Source organism: Podarcis erhardii, assembly GCF_964252035.2.
Source record: "Podarcis erhardii genome assembly, chromosome: 3".
Lineage (NCBI taxonomy): Eukaryota > Metazoa > Chordata > Lepidosauria > Squamata > Lacertidae > Podarcis > Podarcis erhardii.
In genome coordinates this window covers 95,082,687-95,100,066 of record NC_138507.1, presented here as the reverse complement: position 1 = coordinate 95,100,066, position 17,380 = coordinate 95,082,687, and the positions used below count along the sequence as shown (strand labels likewise).

The 17,380-nt window shown below is 43.5% G+C and overlaps 1 long non-coding RNA gene across 1 annotated transcript; it reads left to right on the top strand.

Moving 5' to 3' along the window:
• Positions 1-6,721: 6,721 nt before the first annotated feature.
• Positions 6,722-11,355, top strand: LOC309339661. The gene is made up of 2 exons (XR_014155512.1): positions 6,722-6,838; positions 11,242-11,355. It is a non-coding gene; the product is annotated as an uncharacterized lncRNA (long non-coding RNA).
• Positions 11,356-17,380: the final 6,025 nt, after the last annotated feature.

Sequence of the window (17,380 nt, the reverse complement as noted above, 5' to 3'; positions counted from 1 at the left end):
TAAAAAGGTGTAAAGGAAAGCATCGTGTTACTAAAATGATCGGCACCTGTGCCTAAATCAGCAAATAACTTGCCGCCAGCCCCCGTCAGCATCACTAAATTCTTCTTGGAAATAATATATAGTCATTTTTCTTCCATGCCAGGAAATCAGGAAGTTTGTTACCCTGTCAGCTTCTCTGACAGAACACTGCTACCCTCAAGCTTGGCTGTGTTTGCGTTTGGCAAGCTGGCTGGCCGTGCGACAAACCTGTTCCTCACACACACATGTGCTGAAGCAGTTGTGACAAAAAGTTGAGGCAGGGAGGGAGGACTCTTCATGCAGCTGTGACAGGTTTGGCAGTGACTTAATTCCAAAATCCTCCTGTTGATGGGCTGTACTTAAATGTTCCACTAAAAAAAAAGAAAACACACCAATCCACTTAAATGTTGCATATTGTAAAGCATCCAAATGCTCATACAAGATGTGAAAACAGAAAAGGGTTGAAAATTGTGGTAATAAAACAAATTTCTCTCTCCGGCTCCCTTTTAGAGTTGCCACTCTCTCTATTTGCCTTGGCACCTGCCTGTCCTTTCCTGGAGATATGTTTCCTGAGGGTATGAAGTGACCAAGACAAACTACTCATATTGCCCATTTTTTTTCTTAGGAAAAGCTACTCAGAGAGAGTAGGATTCATAAAACATCAGCCCCTAAATAAATACGTGGACAAATTCCTACTTGCATGAGTGGAGTTTTATGGAGAGTTGGAGTTCCATGGCCATGAATGAATAAATGACAATAGGGTCATTTCTATTTGGTGTGTGTGCGCGTGTATTTTTTTAAAAAAAGGTTCTAGTAAAGTACATATGAAAGAGATGCTTCAAAAGAATGCTCTTTGTCAACATCTCTCTCTCTCTCTCTCTCTCTCTCTCTCTTTTTCTCTCTGTCAGCTTTTGTTCACATCCACATGACATGCATGACATGTTAGTTATTTCCCAATTGCCAGTCTGGTTTGAAAGGGGGGGAAAGTTATGTCTTGATTCATTGGCCCAGAGTTGTCTTCATTTCAAACTTTCCCATTGCCAGAAGATACAGTAAAAACAGAATTAACTCGTGTTTGAACTGTGCACTGTTTATTCCTTTAAAAGCAGCCTTACAAATGAGTTTACTGACCCCTAAAAACATGTTTAAATAAACTGTCTGCCTTCATAGATAGACCTGTGATGGGGACTTCGTGGTCCTCCAAAGGTTGTTGAACAACTCCCATCATCCCTAACCATTAGAGTCCAGCAAAGTCTGGAAATTCACACATTCACCATCCATTTTTTGTCCCCAAAGGAGAAGAAAACCCCAGATATGGTGGATAATATTTGGACAAATGATGCAAAAGCAGGTGAAGAAAAGAAAAAGAAAATATCAGAAAAGCTCTCAGAAAAATGGCTCTTGAATAATTCCAGCTTTGAATTATTCTTGCTTCTTCAGAGGCTTGGCACTCATCATGGCCTCAGTTTCAAAAGAGAGAGCATGGTGCAGGTTGTCAGCATGTTAGAGTAGGACTGGTGAGACCCCTTGTTGAAAGCTCCACTGACGAATCACTCTCTCTTACCTGAACCTACTTCCCAGGGTTGTTGTAAGGGTAAGATGGGAAAGACCATGTATGCCACCCTGTTTCCGAGAAAAAAGATGGGATAGAAATGCAATAGATAAATGAATTTAAAAGAAAGACCTGTCCAACGTTCAGCAAGTCTAGGTTTGTCCCCTTCCACTAAACAGTGACAGGGATATCACGGGGCAGGTCTATCACCAATACTGGTGTAAAGGAAACCCAGCAAAAATTTATAAAGATGATGGTAGAAAGCAGCAAAAATACATTTGACTGGGGCGGCGGGGGGGGGGAGCATATAATTACTCTGTTTTCTTTTACTTAATTGTTTAAAGAGAAGCCTAGGGGCAGGGAATTTGTGCATAGTTCATCCATTAGTTAATAACCATGTCACAGAATCCTAAATTACAACCAAATTAAAGATCTTGGCATCGAGAAAGCCTTATCTGGCCCACTCGAGTTAACAACTTTGTTAGAATGGATTGTTCGTAGCAGTTGTTTTCTTTCCCAGATAGCTACAGGATGTGAACTTATAGAGGGAGCTGGCGTGAGTCTCTTTCTTAGGGATAAGCACCACAAAACGGGTGTGCCATCTAAATGCACCCTCTGAAAAGACTCGCCAAGGGAAATTTGCAAATTGCTGACCTGAGCAGGCAAGGCTTCCTTCATCCGAAGTGGGGAACCCTATAACAAAAAAAGGGGGGATATGTTTGAGTTGTTTATTTTGGAGCCAGCTCCTCTCCGCTCTCAGTGGTGACCTAGGAATGAGCTCACATTTGGAAGCAAATCTGTCTTCTGTTTTCACTCCTAAAGAATTACCTACTCTCTAAGCTCCTAGTATTAGAAGTAGACTTGTATCAAAAATACAATATGGAATCCTGGCAGGAGTGAGGGAGAGGACAGATATATCACAAATTCCAGCAACCAGGCATGTGGGAGAGACAGTAGCAAATAGAAGGGAGCTTTCTTAGGCCCAAACAATATGCAATGCTCAATTGTCTCTCCAGCCTGTTTTTTTATTGGTGATGGATAGATGTGTTTCTGATCCCTGTCAGGTTTTGCATGACTAACATTCATTCATAAGTTTGTTCATTTATAAGTCTGCCGCACCCCATTTCTGCCTTAATTATCCTATGGTGGGTTTTTTTTAATTTAAAGAAAACCACAAGGAGTTGTATTTTAATGATACATACAGAATTTTAAATATGTTTTTTTAATAATACACATTTCTTAAATATATCCCAAAACACACATTTTTATGTATTCATTTTTAAACTTTTTTAGGGGTTGGGAGGAGAGCCGAGAACTGTATCACAAAATTCGGTGTGACATTTGGAGGGTAGCAGTGTTCTCCGGACAGATATAGACTTCCAAGAGAGGGGCAGTTCATATCAGGATTCAAAAATAATGAATTCCTCAAACACCCCCGTTTTCACCCAGTGCGCAGAAAAGATATGGGTACTGCTGAAAACCACTGCTTTCTCTGGCCACCAATTCCCTACCTGGCTAATTTCAGGGTGCTAGAGCTGAAGACTTTCCACAGATACCGTCTCATCAGGAAGTGTGATGCAGGAATTTGGTCTTTAGTGTGATGGCACCAGCCCTTGGGAACTCCTCATCACATGTCAGAAATGTACCATCTCCGTTGTCTTTGGGAAGGTATGAAAGACCTTTCTTGTCCCACAAGTCTTTATGTGGATATTTCTTTATCCCTTCAGTTGCAGCATTCATCTGCATCAGCCTAGCAAGTATGTATATGAATTTTATTGTTGCTGTTTTTATTGTTAAATTGCTTTTGGATATTCCATGGGAAGCAATTCATTTATGAAATAAATTCAACCCTACCAGGGGAAGGATTTTGACTGGGAAAACAGCTAGAAGCCGCTGCTTTTCCCTGCCCCACCTCTGAAGTGCTTTTCCGGGTTTTTCAAAAAAATGCACAAATTGCTTGTAGTTTGGGTCTCAGGCAGCTGGAATATAATTGTCTTCTAGCCCAAGTAAGCAGTGACAGGAAAAAAGTACTGAACCATACACACGATGCAAGACTTTCAGGTGTCAGAGCAGCACAGTTATACGCATACATCAGTTGATGTACGAACCAGCCCCATGTGAAAAAGTAAATTATGCGTGCTCTGAGCTGTGGGAAATTTTAAAACATAGGTAGCAAGACAAGCACACTTTCAGCACCAAGGCAGACTCAAATAATCACTGTACTTCATGGCCCTAAATCTGTTGGTGAGTCTTATTTTACAGTATATCGCAGCACTGAATGCTCATTCCCTCACACCCACATTTCTTACCATTCGTTCATTACTCAAGCATTTCAAAATGACAATGCTACAGATGTAGCGAAGACTCCTCTTAAGTCATTCCTTTCTATATATTTTTTCACTGATGTATTCTCTCATGAGTGATAATAATCTTTTCTTTCTTTTCTTTCCCTTTCTTTCTTTTTTAAATGCAGGTCTAAGACGGAAGGAATTTTTATCTGGAAGAGTAGTATAAATTAGCTTTGACTGCCAGTTTCCACTGATTATTTCTTTCCAGGCGGAATTCCTACAAATTCTTGAGGCATGACCTCGGATGAAAAAATAATCCCCCTTTTAAACTTGTTGAGAAATTCCAGATAACTTCACAAGAGATTTAATTTTAGAGCATTAACACAATCTTGGTTTTTGAAAGATAAAACTACGGGGCTGTTATTTGGTAGGAGCCATTACTGAATGGTGAAGTCATTGGAGCTGATTTTACTGTGTTATCTTTTCCTCTCTTTCTTCTCTCCCCCACCCCACCCCCTCAATTTTATTATACATTACACAATGCACTCTGGATTCACCCTCATAAAAGGATAAGTATTTCAACAGATAACCTGCCTTCAGACAGCTTAAGAGCATAATCCCTAGGAGGGTTGAGTTATTACATACACCAAAAAGGCAAAGCATGGGGCAGCGGGCATCATCTACATATCGTCATCTCCAGCTAATTAGCTTGTAAATCTTGGACCCGACAGGCTTATGGAAAAGGTGAAAGCTGCCACAGATAGAAGAGATCTGCACTGCATTACACATTAGCGCCAAACAATTACTAATGGCCAATGGTATCTTTTGATTCAGACTTCAGCTACCCTGAAGCCGATACATGTTAAAAATGAAGAGTTTGGTTGATGCAACCTTAAGTTCTGCTAATGTCCACCTCTTGTGAAGGAAAGAATGGATTTATTGTGTTTTTTACATTCCCTGGTTCTGGATGCTCCTTGTTGTCTGCAGGAAAATCCCAACTGCCTCATGCGCAGTCCAGACTACCCTGGGAATCCCAGTGATGCAGATGGAAGGATTTGGCCAATTACAGAGAGGTTGCACTGGAATTGTTTCCAGAGCTAAAGCCAGAAGAGGTATGATTCGCTCATCCCCCCCTTGCAAGTGCTGTAGGTAATAGGTGAATTCTGGTTCCTGTAGCATGTTTGCGCGCAGAAGATAAGGAGAGTCTTGCTGGGGCAAGTCACAGACCCATCTAGTCCAGCACTGTGTTCTCACAGAGGTCAGCCAGGTCCAAGCAGGACCTAAGTGTCCTTTCAACACTGTGGTTCCCAGGAAGGCATATACTGCCTCCATTCCTATTGGAGCCAAGCAAAATCTTCACGTTCCTTGTCAGATGTGGCATCCTTCCACATGTGTCATTGCAGCCAGACACTTTACCTCAAGCAAGGCCATCTTTAGGCATATGCACCGCTGGGGTGCAAAGAACCACCCAGTGCCCTCAAATTTAGTTTAGCCACTCCCAAATTAACTGGTTGTGGTTTTTTATTTTAGTTTATTGTTTTTAATTAGATTATGATGTGGATATGTTGATTGGCTTTTTTTAATTGGAAAAACAATTTAATTTTTTTTTTAAAAAAAGAATATTTAGCACTAGGGAGTAACAGAGCAACAGAGGAAGGGGACGGGGACTTTCGCTCCATTGCTTTTCACTGCCGCCAAATGAGAAGGACTGGTATACAGTAGGTATATATTTGGCGCCCCCCAGAATTCGGCACCCGGGTGCCCTGCACCTCTTGCATCCCTGGGTAAAGACGGCCCTGACCTCAAGCAGGACTCCTTCAATGCTGCGCCCACTCATCCCTGAGCCGATGAGCAGAGACTGCTTGAGGAAGGAGGAGGATTCGGAATGTACCCAGGTGCTCAAAGGCAAGCAGCTGGCAGATTAGAGAATTAGACAAACAATCTGAGCTGGTATAAAGCAACTCCCTGTGAGTGCACAGGTGTGGCTGCAGTATAGTGGACTTTTATCTATTCATTCTTTTCGCATCTTTGTAGCTTCCTTTTCCCTCCACGGTTCTAAAAGTGTCTCAAAATATTTTTTAAAAAACATAGCCCAGCTAGACCAGGTACAGTCTGTAGTATCACACCACCAATTTTCAGAAGCTTCATTTCCATCTATTTTGTCCTATCCCAATACATATCAGGACATTGCCACCTGTCTAAGCAGCGAGACATTCTAGGGATGCAAAGATAACCCAGGTGTGGTTTCCTTGAGAAGTAGGTCACTGGATGATGTGGCTGCAAGCCTGTACCCAGTTTCATGGAGTAAGGTAAAGGTAAATGACCTCTGGACGGTTAAGTCCAGTCATAGGCGACGATGGGGTTGTGGCGCTCATCTCGCTTTCAGACCAAGTGAGTCCACAGACAGCTTTCTGGGTCATGTGGCCAGCATGACTAAACCACTTCTGGCGCAACGGAACACTGTGACGGAAACCAGAGCACACAGAAATGCCATTTACCTTCCCGCCACAGTGGTACCTATTTATCTACTTGCACTGGTGTGCTTTTGAACTGCTAGCTTGGCAGGAGCTGGGACAGAGCAATGGGAGCTCACCCCGTTGCAGGGATTTGAACCGCTGGCCTTCTGATCAGCAAGCCCAAGAGACCCAGTGGTTTAGACCACAGCACCACCCGTGTCCCATATTCATGGAGTAATTCCCAGTGAAATCAATGTGGTTTGTTTTTAACTAGACTAGACATATATAGGATTGTGCGGTAGTTGGCATTTTGTAGTCATTGCATTTATTTAATAATGTACAGGTTAAGCATGGTCAGAGGAACCTCTTAAACACTCTGACCAACAGAGTTTCTGCTCTCTTTCACTGTGCAGCAAAAGTGCTTGTCACGAGACAGGTGTTTACATTCCATAGTCAATTGCTGTTGGAGTTTCTCACGGGAAAGGAGACTGGATGTGACGTACACTGGTTTCCTGTTTTTCACTGTTCTTTGCAGTTCAGTGTGTGTTCTCTCCATGCTTTAGAGGAGAGAGGATGCTTTCTCTGCTCCGGCAGAGGCAAGATGTTTTTCTGTAATCTACCAGCTTTGAAACGTAAATAAAGCAACTTAGAGTATGTGCACGTATTTCTCATCATTCCGCTGTGCACGGGACACTGCAATATCAACAATATTTGGTTCCGGGCCCAGAAAAACGCAGTCATCTTAAGAATGGGCTCCAGATATCGGAACAGCGGCAGAGGGACGGATCGGACGATATCTCTGCGCGTCAAGATGATTGATGAGGTATGTGCTACTGCTCCGGGCAGCCTGCCAGTTTCTAATTAATGGCTTTATGGCTGGACTCTGAACTTTTAAAGCCGTTTGCCGGGCACAGGCAAGAGGCTCAAAGGATCAAGTTCCTATGCTGGGGAAATCGAAAGTAACTTTTAAAAGTGCTTTTGGACTAAAGCAGCTGCAGAAAATAGTGACGCAGCATGATTTAAGGCAGCAGGGACAAAGCACTTTTGAACTTGCCTTTGGAATGAGGTTTTGAAGCAGCTGTACACAGACGCAGCTTGTATAAAGCAGCATGATTTAAAGCAGCAGAGATGATGCAGAAGGCTAATGCCAGAGTCATGATGGCTAGCTGCAGAAGGCTGGCTGAGGCAAATGGGGAATTTGATGCCAATCAGCCACATGCTCAGCTCAGAGTAGCCTGTGATACTGCCATGATTCAGAATGAAGCAGATCGCCGGGGTGCTAGCTGCATGGGCAAGGGGGAGACTTCACAGACGTCATCCCATAGTGCAGTGGAACCACCAGATGGCGCCAAAGCTTTGAAGGCAGTGAAATGCTACTCGTGTGGACATCTAGGCCATATGAAGAGGGAATGCAAATATCCCAGGGCCAAGACAGAGCAGCGCAGCGGAAGCTCATCGCGTGGAAGAGGCCAGAGCAAAGGCAAAGGTCCAGTGTCCAGGACAACGCAGCCCAAGGCAATGGTCTCACGCTTCACTCCAAAAGTTGCAGAGGTCCAGAAGACGTCTAGATCTTTCTTCGTTGTTGATTCAGCGGCGACCCACCACATGTGCAACGATAAGCGACTGCTCGTGTCTTTTACACCGCAGGAAGGTGCGATTCACCAGGCGGATGACCACACAATCCCCAGTAAAGGCTACGGAACTGTTGTTCTTCACAGTTTGGACTTATCGATACAGAATGTACTTTATGTGCCGGATGCCAAACATAATCTGCTCAGCGTTGGACAGCTGAATGAGCGGAATATTGACGTTTCCTTTAAGAACAAAAGGTGCATCATCACAAAGAAAAATGATTATGTATTGTATGCTGAATATGTTGATCGTTTATATGTTTTGTATTATGATGATGTTGTGCAGGATGACACTTGTTGCATTGCAGGTACTAACAAAAGTTTGCATGCAGAATGTATTCATGATTTTCATCGAAAATTTGGTCATTTGCATTTTGAGGCAGTATCTAAAATGCCTGCCTTGGTTGAAGGTATGACTATTAAACCCTGCAGGTACCACATGAAGTGCAAGGCATGCGCAGCAAACAAGGTGAAAATGGCTGCAAAAGGTAAGGTGTCTAGTAGGCAAGCTACAGAACCATACCAAATTGTTCATGCTGATTTGGTTGGACCACTAGCGCCCTCTTTGGGTGGAAATAGGTACTTCATGGTTCTCATTGATGCATTTTCCAGATATATTTATGTGTACAATCTCAAGCAAAAATCAGAGGCATTTCCAAGGTTCAAGGAATTCTGTGCTTGGTTGGAAAATGTGCATGGTAAGAAGGTAAAGACTCTTTTCAGTGATCACGGGGGAGAATTCACTTCTCAGCAGTTTGAAGCTTTTCTGACTGAGAAAGGAATTCAACACGATTTGTCTAGTCCTCGCTCGCCATGGCAGAATGGACTTTGCAAGAGGGCAAATCAGACATTGCTTCAAGGGTTAAAAACCTTGCTACATGATGCAAATCTTCCAGAGAGTTATTGGGCCGAAGCTCTCTCATGTTTTCACTTACAGTTATAATCGCAGGTTATCTTCAGCGATTGGTTGTACCCCGTATGAGAAGATGTTTGGCAAGAAGCCATACAGCAAACACATGAAAATTTTTGGTTCTGACATGTGGGTTCACTCACCACAAAACTCCAAGTTAGACAAGCGTGGATTGCATGGTATCTTTCTAGGTTATCAGAAAGGGTCTTACAGAATAATGATGACTGACTCAAAGGCAATTAAGCTCACAAGAAGTGTTGAGTACAATGCCAAGTGGGGGGAGAATGTGGGAATTTTCCAATGTTATCCTGATGACAATGATGAGACTGAGGATAGTCAAAAGCAACCGCAACAACCCACACCCACTGATGAAGGTTCTGATTCTGAGTCTGAAGCTGAATCGGGTGATTCAGAGGATTTCAAGAGTGCGAAAGCCTCTATGCGACCCTCTGAAAGCTCTGATCAAGAATTGGAGGAACCATTGTTCACAATAGGCCACTTTTCTCCTAAGAAGGAAGAGGAGAGTGTTGAAGACCTACGGCTAATTCGCAGGTCACAAAGAGCCACAAAAGGCAGACCTCCAAAGAGATTTGCTGATGAATTTGCTAAGATAGCAGTAACAGCTGTTAAAAGCTCCAAGAAGGTATTTGAACCTTCAAGTTTCCAAGAAATCCAGGATTTGGATTCAAAGGAAGCTGAGCCATGGTTAAATGCCATGAAGGCTGAGCTTGATTCCTTGGAAAGGAACAAAACATGGGATCTTGTTCCAGTAGTTCCAGGAATGAAACTGCTTGGAAGCAAATGGGTCTTCAAAGCGAAGACTGATCAAAATGGCAAGATAGTCAGACACAAAGCCAGACTGGTAGCCAGAGGTTTTGCACAAGTACCAGGTGAAGACTATCACGAGACCTACTCACCCACAGTGAGGTATGAGAGCATTAGGCTTATGCTCAAGCTAGCTGCAGAGGAGAATCTACACATTAGTCACCATGATGTGAATACAGCTTTTCTGTACGGATCTCTAGATGAATCTCTTTATATGCTTCCACCTGATGGCGTACAGGTAAAACAGGGATTTGTTTGTGCTCTGAAGAAGTCCCTTTATGGTCTCAAACAAAGTGCACGGTGTTGGCACACAAAACTCACTGAAGTATTGTTTTCTCTAGGTTTTAAGCAAGGGAAAGCTGATCCATGTGTATTTGTCAAAGAGGAGGGGCAAAAGAAACTGTATTGTTTGTTTTATGTTGATGATCTTTTATTCTTTTGGAAGGATGTCACAATGTACAATAACGCCCTAGCTCAACTGAAAGAGCACTTTGACATGAAAGATCTTGGTGAGGTAAACAACTACCTATCTCTGGAAATAAAGAGAGATCAAGATGGTAACATTCTAGTACACCAGTCACGGAAAATTGCTGATGTGTTAAGCAAACTGAACCTGATGGATGCTAACCCTGTAGACACACCGATGACAACAGGTTATCAGGTAGATGACACTGAAGAAGCATTTTCTGACACTACACTGTACAGAAGTGTGCTAGGCAAGCTAAACTTCATTGCCAGATGTTCAAGACCAGACATTGCTGTTAGCTGTAATTTGCTAAGCAGACAAGTCAACAATCCTACTGTTAAGGATTGGAAAACTCTGAAACGCATAGCGCGGTATTTGAAAGGCACTATGCATTACAGACTGAGATTTAACAATCAGAAGTCTGGTGGTCTTGAGATATTTGCAGATGCAAGTTTTGGAAGTGACACTACAGACAGGAAAAGTACGTCTGGAGTTTGCTACATGTACAATCAGAGTCTATTTGATTGGTCATGCAAGAAGCAAACAACAGTTAGCTTAAGTACTTGTGAAGCTGAACTGAATGCACTGTCTTATTCACTTAAGGATTGTGAATGGTTGTTACAATTGTGCAAAGACATGAAAATTCCTGTCAAATGTCCAATCCAGGTTTACCAGGACAACAAAGCATGTTTGGTTTTGCTGAATTCTGAAGGTTGTAAGCAAAGCACGAAGCACTTGCAATTGAAGTTGCAACATGCTAGGGAACGTATTCAGAAGGGACTCGTAACGGTGTCCTATATGCCAGGTAATGAAATTCCTGCTGATGTATTGTCCAAGATTGTATCAAGGGATCAACACTGTACCTATGTGCAGAAGTTGGGTTTGTACTGATATTGTACGAACACGCTGCCCAGTGATGTTCACAGAAAGGGGGAGGATGTTGGTTTCTGCTCTCTTTCACTGTGCAGCGAAAGTGCTTGTCACGAGACAGGTGTTTACATTCCATAGTCAATTGCTGTTGGAGTTTCTCACGGGAAAGGAGACTGGATGTGACGTACACTGGTTTCCTGTTTTTCACTGTTCTTTGCAGTTCAGTGTGTGTTCTCTCCGTGCTTTAGAGGAGAGAGGATGCTTTCTCTGCTCCGGCAGAGGCAAGATGTTTTTCTGTAATCTACCAGCTTTGAAACGTAAATAAAGCAACTTAGAGTATGTGCACGTATTTCTCATCATTCCGCTGTGCACGGGACACTGCAATATCAACAATAATTTCCTGCCCCTCGCTCAGTCCCTAGAGATACAGCCAGCAACACCCCGGGATCAGAGCCAGCCCACTCATGAGGTGGAGTGAAGCAGCTGCATCAGGTAGCAGAAGTGCAAGAGGCAGTGCCCTGCCCACCACTACTGGCAGTACCCGGATGCCCCCCTCTCGCCGAGATTCAGGCCCCTGGGGCAAAAAAGATGAGCGGCGAAGCTTTATGGAACACCCTCCTCTCACCCATTTTTGGTGAGATGAGGGTATTCCAGCGGCAGAAGTGGGGTGGGGACGGCACATTCCCTTTTGGCCTTGGGTGGCAAAACATAAAAGGCTTTCCCTGCCTTAGACCCCAAACTCAGTTCTAAATCAGAGGGTTGGGCTAGGACCAGGGAGACCAGGGTTCAAATCCCCACTTGGTCATGAAGCTCACTGCGTGACCTTGGGCCAGTCGCTGCCTCTCAGCCTAACCTACCTCACAGGGGTGTTGTGGGGATTAACTGAGGAGCAGAAGAACCATGTACGCCACCTTGAACTCCGTGGAGAAAAAACGGGATATCAATGCAATAAATAAATCCTCTGTTTATCGAACTGCAGCTTGTTCTTCCCCCCCTTCCCAGTCACTTAGATTATATAACAATGTTGTTGAAACTTTTTTGGGGTGGGAGGAGAGAAAGGTACCTCCCTTTCAACTACTCATGAGCCATGGCGGGTAATTTACCTGTAATTTCCCAACCAATGACAAACTTTGTATATGTGGATCCATTAACTCTCTGCCATCCCAACCTTCAATTTTGTAAACGCAGTATTACAACGCATATATAACATTTTTATAAACAAATATATAACTCAGGAAATTTTAGTAGCATTCTCCCTCTTTCAACCCCGCCAAAGAGAAAAGTAATTTTAAAAGCCCAGCATCCCAGAAGTCTTCCCAAATAGTCAGCACCCTTAATATTTATGTAGCATTCCTGCAGATATAGTAAGGTGCTCTCTGCTTTGTTTTATAGGGAACACTGAGTTTAATGAGCTGTACTTTAGTGAAACACTGTCATCGTTAAATATAAGACTCTTCCCCCTGAGTCAAAAATAAACAGGTCTTTTGCTGAAATCTCCGCTCCCCATCCCCTCTACCACCCCTAATATTAAAGATGACTGCAAATGTATTTCTAGGGAGCAAGGATTTTCTTTTACAGGAGCCAAGACTTAACAATGCTGTAGGGGGAACGAAAGAATCTATATGACAAATCTTGTAGTACAAGTTTTTGTGGTTAACCAGGAAACGTGCTATGAGTCAATCCTTTGGAAAGAGTTTAGTAATTAAAGACAAATGCTATGACATAATCATTTACACGCAGCAGAAAGATTTTTAGATTACATCTGCTCTGACCCCATTGCTCAGCAAGTGTTATCTGGGATTCTGGAGAGTCACCCGTTTATTTACATTCTAATTTGGCCCACATGTTTTATTATAAACAAGAGCTTGCATTTGCTCAAACGAACCTGCTCCGGAGTCCAGACCAATTCTTGTTAATGAGCTCAGCTGACCTAGATCTGTTCCAGTGGAGAAACCCATAAAACAACAGCTCCAGCATTAGGTTCTTTCCAATAACTCTCTCTCTCGTTCTCTCGTTCTCAAAGGTGAGGTCAGTCTGCATGCATCATTCCAGATAAACAAAGCAGGAAATTGAGCTCTTCTGTTTAATACAGCCAATTGCATCATCACCAGCCTCTTCTATTTCCAGTGGCCTCTGAGCTGCAACCTTATAACAGATGAGTATTTGCTCTGGGAGTAGCCCCCTGCCACACACCACAGGTCTGAAAAACAAAGTCTGCCCTTCTCAGGTTGGTCTGGAAACTGCACATGACTTGGACCGTTCACAAGTCTGCAGTGCACGTGCATATCTGACATAAGCTGAAAGGAACAAGTCCCTGAAAGTCAAATGATCCCAAATATACAGGGATTCCCTGAACTGAATGAAAGAGTAGAAAGCATTTTTTCCCCTACGGGTTCCTGAACGAGTTCCCTATGCACCTGAATCCATGAAGCTCGCCATGGAGCAAAATACCATACGGGAAAAGAAGATCATGTACAGCTACCATCTTCCCAAATAGCTGTGAGGGAAGGTCCTAAGGCATTATATTCAGCAGTTAGCAGAAGAACAGAGACAGGTGGTTCCTGAGGAAGCACCAGCAAACATGGATGATGTATACAGGGCTGGCAGGAACTGACAGGGCTCTGAGGAGTGTGTGGCAGAGGCATGAGGGCCTGAGGCTGATCCAATGGAAGGGTTTAGTGATTTATGAGGTTTTGTGCCTCCTATGAGGCAGGATCCCTGGCTGGAGGAAGGGGAAAAGGTGGAGGAGGTGCAGGATGCCCGATACATTATTTTTCTCTCTGAACCTGGTGAAGGCCAAGATGGCACCCACACACATTCCATGTATGGAAGCTGTTTGGTTGGCAGCTGACTCATGCTTCAATGGGACTGTGAACCTGAGGCCAGCAGGCTTGCTGTGTTGGACACAGGGCAGTGGTCTGGCCTTCAGTGCTGCTTCCTGCCCCCAGCATCTGTTGCTTGAGAAAATCACATCTCTCTGCCTAATGGTAGGGCCACCTTTATTTCTCAGAACATAGTAGAACAGCACTATCTGGTTCTGGAGTCACAGCACTGTGCATTTATGGAAGAGCAAGCTAGTCAACACTAACCACTTCCCTGCTTATTAAGAGTTCATCCCTCTCATTAGAAAGAGTTTTCTACCTTTTCTTTGGACCCTTCAAATATTTCATTCAACTCTGAGGTAGAGGAGCAGGCCTTTTCACTTACAAAAGTGAATCAATCCTGATAACAGTGGTTCAACACTGCTGAGACTAGTCAAATGACAGTGGCTGGTGGTGGCGGCAAGGAGGTGAACCTACCCAGGGAAGGTGGCCCACTGAGGACCTCTTCTTGAAGCTGCTGACATCCCCCCATCCACCCCCCCAAAAAAACGTTGGAGCTGACACTGTTATGATAACACTACCCTCAGCTCAGGCTGGGCTGGGGACAATCTGTCTCCATCTTAAAACTAGCACTAAGTTTTACTTACACACACACTTTCTAGAAGCTTGTTTCATGAAAAAATCAGTGGAGTAGATATGACCTTAGTTGCCATATGTGTTAGAAAAAATGCAACTCTCATTTGTGTGTGTGTGTCAGTGGTGTGCGGTCATTGGACAAGGGGGACTAGGCCAGTCCCCTAAATGTTTCCTTCCCACCACTTTCCCAAAGCCTGCCTAGCTTTAGGAAGGAGGCAGCAGAGCTCCAGCATCATGTCAGAAGCCCAGCTTAGAGAAGGAGGCGGGATGCTCATGGGCATGACATCACACACACCCCAAATCACCCTTGTAAGCTGATGCCTCTGGCCCTAAATGTTCCCCTACAAAACATTTCACCACATGCCACTGGTGTGTATCATGTACATGAGTACAGAATAATCTGTGCTCAATTGATGATGTAATTTACATCAATTAATTGGACACAGAACAATGCAACATGTTTAGAGGAAAGCTTGTGTCTCTTATTCAATGTTTGTTGAGCCCTTGTTATGTCACTGTTTATTCTCCTGAGTTTATATTGTACTTAGCACATTCTTGAAGAGGCCACTGTGTTGCATGAAGTCACATTTTGGATTCAGCTTGGATCAGAAGTGCTAACAGAAAAGCAAGGAGCTTTTGGTGAGTAGTTCCTTTGCTTCTTCTCTGAGAAGCTATTTTACCCATCCTGTGACATTTATCTCAGTGTCAAAGCTTTCTGGCAATGCAATCTTATGCATGTGTATTCAGAACTAAATATTACTATATTTAGTGCATAGGATCACAAACATGGATCCTGCTTTACATAGTGAGGACCTTCAGTTGAAGGACTGTCCAGCCCAAGTCTGGTTTAAAGAATTGGGATTTTGGGGGCGTGGCGGGGGGGGGACAACTTATGGATTCTACCAAAATTGACATAGGGGCTATTTGTGTAGTCTAGGCCTTGACGTTTGCTCATTTTATTGAGCTTGACATAAAATATCCACAACTGCACTTCTTGCCAGCTTTTGTTTTCCCTTTTGTACAAAATTAAGGACACAAAAATTCTGCCAGCAGATTTTGTGATCAGCGAAGTATTTGCACAGCTTCAGTTTATTTTCTAAACAAAGGAGGTGTGGCTAATGGGATCCAAAGAACCCATTACATCCTCTGAACTTCTGCTCCTCTGTCTACTCAGATGAAGTCATCTCAATTGTCTTTCCTTTCCCCAAAGTCCCACAGCACCAAAAGACACACATCCATTAACTGTACACAGAGAACACGTTCCCTGAATTCATACTTTTACCCAGGATTCATTGTCTCTCACAGATGCAAATAAATAACCATATGATCACTCAGGAATTGTTTCCTGGGATATGGATGAAGTAGAAGCATGAAGTGTGTCCTTTTGGCAAGGACAAACCGTGCGCTTTCTCTCACAGTTGAACAACATTGTGCTTATAATATTGGGGCACAAACAAATCTCAGGGGAAACGTTCTGTATTTTGGAGCGAGTATGGATAGTGAAATACATCAGAGAGTTTAGAGATTAGAATCACAAAATTAAAATAGTGGAGTATAAAAGCATGAAATAGGCCAAAGAACAGGTCAAATATAAGGCCAAATGTGGACCCTGAGCAACCATAGGATTGAAGTCAGCAGCTGTGATGATAGAGCAGAAAAGAACATAAATGTGACACAGGATCCCAGTAGAGAAAATATAGAAAGGGAGGGAATAGTTAGCTTTTTAGCTTGTTAGATGGCTAGTTAGATAGTTACATCGCTAAGGAGCTGTAGCTCAGTGGCAGAACATCAGCATGGTAGGCAAAAGATCCTAAATTCAATCCCTGGCATCTCCAGGTAAGGCTAGGAAGGATTCCTTGCCTGAAATTCCGGAGATCTGCTACTGGTCAGTCTGGAAAATACTGAGCTACTACTCACATTACCTGGACTACAACTCCCATCATCGTTGACCTTTGGCTAGTAGGCTGATGTCACCTGACCTCTCTCTGGCTGAGTCACTCAACGTACTGAGATGGGGATTGGAGACATAAGGCAGTGATGAGGTCAGTGTGGCGCAAACATGCTGGCGGAATAAGCCTGCCACTCCTGCTGGCACATTTCTATATGCTGACCTCACCATGGCCTTCCCCCTGCCCCTCTCTGTCCTGGTAAACAGCAGCAACTAAAGAATTTAAGAAGAGTTTGCTGGATCAGGCCAATGGCCCACCTAGTTCTCACAGTGGCCCACCAGATACCTGAGGGAAACCTGCAAGCACAGACCCTTCAAGTGTCCCTATTTTCCAGGAACGTTCCTGATTTAGAGAAGCCGTCCCAGTTTCTGATTTGATCCCGGAATATCCTGCTTTTCCTTAGGATGTCCCTATTTTCATTGGAGGGTAAGGAGTTATCCGACCCCCAAGCTGTCTGAAGGCAATCCTCTATGGGGAAACTTTTTTAATGTTTCATTTTTATTATTATTTTTTATATATTGGAAGCTGCCCAGAGTGCTGGGGCAACCCCAAAAGATGTGTGGGGTATAAACAAGTAAAGTTATCATTATGGAATGGGACGTCCCTATTTTCATTGGGGAAATGTTGGAGGATATGCAAGCAGGACCCTAGCACAAGCTCTCTCACTTCCTGTGGCTTCCAGGAACTGGTATTCAGAGGAAGTCCTGATTCAGACTATGGAGACAAAGCATAGCCATTGATAACCTTCTCCTCCATGAATTTATCTAGTCCTCTTTCGAAGTCATCAAAATTGTTGGCCATCACTGCCTCCTCTGGGAGCAAGCTTCAGAGTTTAACTATGCACTGCATGAAGAGCCTTTTATCTGCTCTGAACCTTCCATCACTCAGTTTCATTGGATTTTCATGATTTCTAGTGTCATGAGAGAGGGAGAAAAACTTTACTCCATTCCCTTTCTC